This window comes from Vulpes lagopus, chromosome 6 (assembly GCF_018345385.1).
Source record: "Vulpes lagopus strain Blue_001 chromosome 6, ASM1834538v1, whole genome shotgun sequence".
NCBI lineage: Eukaryota > Metazoa > Chordata > Mammalia > Carnivora > Canidae > Vulpes > Vulpes lagopus.
Window position 1 is genome coordinate 5,037,140 of NC_054829.1, and position 7,128 is coordinate 5,044,267.

At 38.7% G+C, this 7,128-nt stretch overlaps 1 pseudogene; it reads left to right on the top strand.

Moving 5' to 3' along the window:
* Positions 1 to 3,689: 3,689 nt before the first annotated feature.
* LOC121494122 lies at positions 3,690 to 3,862 on the top strand (annotated as a pseudogene).
* The last annotated feature ends 3,266 nt before the right edge of the window (positions 3,863 to 7,128 follow it).

Here is a 7,128-nt window from a genome sequence, read left to right on the forward strand (position 1 = left end):
CCTGCCTTCGGCCCAGGGCATGATCCTGGAGACCCGGGATCGAGTCCCACGTCGGGCTCCCTGCATGGGGTCGGCTTCTCCCTCTGCCTGTGTCTCTACCTCTCTCTTTCTCTCTGTGTCTCTCATGAATAAATAAATAAAATATCGAAAAAATTTTCAAAATGGATTAAAGACCTAAATGTGAGGCATGAAACCATTAAAATTTTAAAGAACAGAGGTAGCAACCTCTTTGACATCAGCTGTAGCAACTTCTTTCTAGACACATCTCCAGATATGAGGGCAACAAAAGCAAAAATGAACTATTGGGACTTCAAAATAAAAAGCTTCTACTCGGTGAAGGAAACAACAAAATTAAAGGGAACCTGTGGAATGGGAGAAGATATTTGCAAATGACATATCTGATAAAGGATTAGCATTCAAAATACATTAAGAAAACTTATACAACTAAAAAAAAAAACACCCCACAAATAATCCAATTAACAAATGGGAAGAAGACATGAATGGAATCTTTCAAAAGAAAACATACAGATGGCCAACAGACACATGAAAAGAAGCTCAACATCACTCATCAAGGAAATGCAAATCAAAACCATGATGAAATATCACCCCACACCTGTTAGAATGGCTAAAATCAATAACACAAGAAACACGTGTTGGCAAGAATATAGCGAAAGGGGAATTCTTATGCACTGTAGGTGTGACCGCAACTGGTGGAGCCACCCTGGAAAACAGTATAACTTTAAAAAGTTAAAAAGAGAACTACCCCATGATCCAGCAATTGCTCTACTAGGTACTTACACAGAGAATACAAAAATACTAATTCAAAGGGATACAGGAACCCCCATGTTTATACCAGCATTATCTACAACAACCAACTTATGGAAAGAGCCCAAATGTCAATTGACTGATGAATGGATAGAGAAGACATATATACTTACACATACACATATAATGAAATATTACTCAGCCATAAAAAAGAATGAAATCCTGGCATTTGCAATGACATGGATAGAGACTATTATGCTAAGTAAGTCAGTGAGAGAGAAACACATGGTTTCACTCACAGGATTTAAGGAACAAAACAAATTAGCAAAGGGAAAAGGGCAGGCAAACCAAGAAACAGTCTCTTAAAAAAAATTTTTTTTTTAAATTTATTTATTCATGAGACTCGCACACACACAGAGAGAGAGAGAGAGAGAGAGAGGCACAGAAACACAAGCAGGCTCCACACAGGGAGCCCGACATGGGACTCGATCCTGGGTCTCCAGGATCAGGCCCTGGGCTGAAGGTGGCGCTAAACTGCTGAGCCACCTGGGCCGCCCAAGAAACAGACTCTTAACTATAGAGAACAAACTGGTGGTTACCAGAGGGGAGGTGGGGGAGGGGGAGGATGGGTAAAACAGGTGATGGGGATTAAGGAGTGCACTTGTTGTGAGCACTAGAGGATGTATGGAAGTACTGAATCAATAAACTGTACACCTAAAACTAATATTACACTGTATGTTAAATGGAATTTAAACAAAAATTTAAAATAAAATAAATGCCGCTATGATTCATGGTGACTTCTTTTCACCAGCTTGGGAAATCTCTATCATTAGCTGCTAGAACCATTTCCATATATGCCACGTACAAAGAACACTGGAATACTGCTGGGTTGAATGAATATTTTGTCAAACACTCTGAAATAGGTTTCTAAACCGCTCTGTATTCTTTGACAAATTATTGACATTAAAACTTTCATTAAAAGTAAAACTCAGGACACCTGGGTGGCTCGGTTGAGTGTCCAACTCTTGATTTCAGCTCAGGTCATGATCTCAAAGCCCTGAGACAGAGCCCCATGTTGGGCTCCACACTCAGCAGGGAGTCTGCTTGTCCCTCTCCCTCTGTTCCTCCCCTCTGCTCGCACACACTTTCTCTAAAATAAAAAGATTCGTTTTTTAAAAAGTAAACTCAGAATTAAAAAAACAAAACAAATCATTGTCTACAAGGTCAACAAGGCAGTGGCACTAGCCTAAAAACTGGCAGAAAGAAGAACAAAAGAGACCCTAGGAAAATACACACACAGAAACTCCACAACTCTATGGCTGGTCTCCCTAATATGACTTCCAATGACTCCATCCATGACTTGGAGAAATGCTCTTCTGCCCCCATTCTGCAGTACTAGATTCAGAAATGTACTTGGACTCATGTGTTAGCTAGTGCAGGTTCACGGTGATAAATAGGGATTGTGTTTCTGCCTGTGTATCTTATACTACGCCCTATAATCACACTGCATTTTGTATAACTCCAAGATTGATAAACTGCCCTTGGCCCAGATGAAGTAGTTTGTTGGCACAAAACCAGACCTGCAGGATGCTCGACTGGCCACGCCTTCACAGACAAGGTTGGCCTTGTTGGGGGCAGGTAAACATTCTGAGGACTGGGGGGTGATCCTCAGATGTTACTGGCTGTAACCATGCACTCTTGAAGACAATTTGGGATCTGGATGTCTGTACTGCCATCTAACTTAGAAAACATTCCTGATATCTCTGCCATGTATCTATTATTGTTACAGTCAAGTATCTGATCAGCAATTTTGAAGTGTAATTTGACTTTCCTCTCATATTTTAGACAATTTGAAGGATGGCTTTTTTACATTTTATATATAAAACAGAAAAACAACTTAATACTTATCAAACTTCTGGAAGAACGCTATCTTAAACGTAAGAAATGATAGAAAAACTACAAAGAAAAAGACTTAATGACATAAAAACCTTAACCTTCCATAAATTCAATCTTTAAAAGATAAAAGGCAGATGGAAAAAATGTTCAGAGGGATCCCTGGGTGCCTCAGCAGTTTGGCACCTGCCTTTGGCCCAGGGCGTGATCCTGGAGTCCCGGGACAGGACCGAGTCCCACATCGGGCTCCCTGCATGGAGCCTGCTTCTCCCTCTGCCTGTGTCTCCGCCTCTCTCTCTATGTGTCTATCATGAATAAATAAATAAATCTTAAAAGAAAAAAAGAAAAAATGTTCAGAGAAGAGAATGTTCCCAATGGATAAATGACTAAAGCATATAAACAGAAATAAACTGTATACTATGTATTGGGGGGTATTTTTAAGTTAAAAAGGATGCAGAAAGGGATCTAGTAAATGTCTGTAAATCATTTAGGGATGGGGTCTATTTGGGAGAGGAGGTCTGCTTCTTTTCAACCCCTTACTCATGTAATCCAGAATCAGGCAACAGTATGCCCTCAAAAATTGATTTTTGAATGAAGACATGAAAATACTTAAGGTCTGTTAGGAAAATGGAAGAATTCAGGCAATAGTCTATAAAATAAAAAACTCAGAATACAACCTTAATTATCTGAGGAGTTTGATTCAACAGGACTTTTTTCCTAAAATCTGAAAAATATGTGCCTCAAATGTTCAGTTTATTCATGGGAATTTATCTTGAGCCCTATGCCTTTCTTAGACACTCTTTAAAAGGGAGAGTTTGGAAGGTACCTTGCAGACCTTTCTGAACAGGTCACATTTCTATACTCCCATGAGATTATCTAGCAAGAAAAATGTGTTATCTTAATTGAAAAAGCTCACAATTGAACAGAAAACAAAGTATTTTTCATGGATGAAGCAAATTGCTTATAAATATCCCAATCAAATGAGTTGACAACAGAGATAATGAATGGACTCCCTAACTCATTTAGGTTCCAGCTTTGTGCAGTGGCAGTATCGTAGCCAATGAGGTTTATCCGAGGCACGATTATTGCTAACTGAAAACTCATTTAGGTCCTTCTGCGAAAGCCAAGTACTTGAAGTACATGTCAATATACATGCATTGGTGTTTAAACAGTGTCACACAGAACTATTGTAAACTGTTAACATTTTTTAAAAAATCTCTGTAAAAACAAAGAAAAAGAATGACCGAATGGCTCATTTTGGAAAAGCCATTTACAAACCTTCATTTCTACAGTCATGCCATTTTATCTGATCCCAAAGAATAGGATATGAGAATGCTATTTTGCTATTGTTTTTTTTTTTTTTAAGGTTTTATTTATTTATTCATGAGAGACACAGAGAGAGAGGCACAAACACAGGCAGAGGGAGAAGCAGGCTCCATGCAGGGAGCCTGACGTGGGACTCGATCCCAGGTCTCCAGGATCAGGCCCTGGGCTGAAGGCGGTGCTAAACCACTGAGTCAACCGGGCCATCCTATGCTATTGTCGATCAAAAGGTTAAATGTTCTATTTAAGAGGACCAGATAAAGGGTAATTTTTATCAAATAAGGAAATCAAAACAAGAGAAAGAAAGAAATATGGAAAAAAGAGAGTATCTGCTTCCAAAATCCTTTGCATCATAGTAATGACCTACACTAAACTGCCATTTTTTCCAACTAATTATATATTAAGGGGAAATAAAGATTTATTATTATTTTTTAAAGACTTTATCTATTTAACAGAGAGAGTACAAGCAGGGGGAGTAGCAGAGGGAGAGGGAGAAGCAGGCTACCCATTGAGAAGGAGCTTGACTCAGGGCTCAATTCCAGGGCCCTGGGATCACGACCAGAGCCAAAGGCAGATGCTTTAACCAACTGCGCCACCCAGATACCACCCTTATCACCCAAGATAATTTTAAGATTACCTTGATTATAGGAGCATTTCACAGATAATCTAACATAGTTGACATAACACAAGAAAATAGCTGTTATTATTCTTCATAGCTTCTGCTAGCTTAAATCTCCTGCAGAATCAGATACTCAAACTGCCCTAATGTGCAGGCATGAGGGGGTTTTACTGCCAGTAACCATTGACTAGGTAAATCAGAACAATCTCCAGCTGAAGAGAACCAGAAAAACAGGGAAAAAAAGATAATAAATATCTGCTTGGAGGCCTGGGGTAGGAAGACACATAAGAAACTCAGGAAAGTGAGCTCAGTAGTCAGAGCTACTTTTCCCTGGGGATGTTTGCCAATTCTGCAGGGAATGCTAAAAGTTTGGTGTTGGTTTACGGAGTAAAGGTGAACCAAACATGCGAGGCCTCACAGGGACTGCATCTCAGTTTAGAAATGGCTTGATCCCCTGAGAGTACATTGAAGTGACTCCAGGTCCCAAGTGTCACTTTCGCCTGACAAAAGCAAACCTGAATTATCTTTGGCAGAGGAAAACATCCTCTTAGTTCTCAAATGATTTCTACTAACAATTATGCAAATTCCATGTCCAGCACAATATTAAAAAAAAAAAAAAACCAAAAACTAGGTATACAAGGAGATAAGACTAAATGAAAGAAAACCAAGAGAAAACAGACTTTGGACAGGACTCACAAATAGTGCCATAATTGGACAAATTTTAAAATAATTATGCATACCATATTCACGGAGATAAAAGACAAGGTTGATAATTTTGGCAGATAATGGTAAACAGATAAAAAGAAAACCCAATGGAAATTAAAGAATTAAAAGATATATAACTGAAATGAAAAATTCAACTGAGGGGTGCCTAGCTGGCTCAGGGGGTAAAGCATGTGACTCTTGATCTTGGGGTTGTGAGTCTGAGCCACATGTGGGATGCAAAAAAACAAAAAACAAAAAACAAAACAAAACAAAACAAAACAAAAAACCCAAACCAAAAAACCCACCCTTAATTGTTTAAAAGATCACTTATAGCAGACCAAAAAAAAAAAAAAAAAAAAAAGTAAGTGAGGAGATATGCAGGATGAAGGACAGAGACAAATAGAAAACAGAGAAAAAAGGTTGAGACAGAAAATCCAGTGAATGATCTAACATGTGCAATTGCAGACACAGAAAGAAAGGTGAGACAGAAGCAATATTTGAAGTACTAATGGCTGGTGACTTCTAAAACTAAGGGAAGACGTCAGGATACAGACTCAAGAAGTCCTAAGCACCCCAATTATAAGTAAAAAAAAAAAAAAATCATATCAGGGACAGCACAGAAAAGTTGAAAACCAAAGACAAAACATTTTAAAAGCATCCAGAGAAAAAGACTACTTTGAAGAGAATTGACAGATTTAGTGGCTTGTCAATAGAAACAATCCAAGTCAGAGATAATGAAATATCTTTGAAATGCTTAAGGAAAACAACGGCAAACCCAGAATTCTGTAAGTACCTAAAAGGACCTTCACAATGGAGGAAAACGTTCTAAAATTAGATTGTGGTAAAAAATAAATAAGTAAAATAAAATAAAATTAGATTGTGGTAATCGTTGCAGAACTCTAAAGATACTTAAAAGCCACTGACCTGTATACCTTTTTTTTTTTTTTTTTAAGATTTTATTTATTTACTTGAAAAAGAGAGAGCGGGCACAAGCAGGGAGAGCCACAGGCAGAGGGAGAGGGAGAAACAGACCCTCCACTGAGCAGGAAGCCGGATGTGGCGCTCTATCCAAGGAGGCTGGGATGATGACCTAAGCTGAAGGCAGTCGCTCAAACAGCAGAGCCACCCAGGCACCCCTGAACTGTATACTTTAAATGAGCAAATTTTATGCTGTGTGAATTGTATCTCAATTAAGCTATTTTTTTAAATGTGATGTAAATAATGACATTTGCAAACACTGTAAGAATCCCAGACCTGCACTAAAGGAATACATCAGGTGGAAAGAAATGGTCCTATATGGAAGTCTGGAAAGTGACAAAGGCAGCACTGAAGAGCTACGGGGGGGGGGGGGGGGGGGGGGTGACCTTTTTGATCAGTGCCAAAATAAATGATGCTGGTAAAAATGAAATGTAACCCCCTTTTCCACAAAAAAAAAAAAAATCAACGAAAAATTACACACACATACACAGTTACACAAAATCAAATTCGAAGTGGACTGCAGATCTTAATTTGAACACAAAATAGCAAGATTTCTGGAAGGTGTTATAAGAATCGATCTTCCTGATTTTGGAACAGAACTACAAACTAGGGGAGAAAAGACATGTAATACCCCTCTCCAAAAAACAACTGGGCAAAACATCTGAACAGGCACTTCGTAAAAGAGGCTACCAAATAAACATGACCTCATCAGTCGTGAGAAACTACAATTGTTTTTTGTTTTTTTTTTTTTAAAGATTTTATGTATTTATTCATGAGAGACATACACAGAGAGAGAGAGAGAGAGAGAGGGAGGGAGGCAGAGACACAGGCAGAGGGAGAAGCAG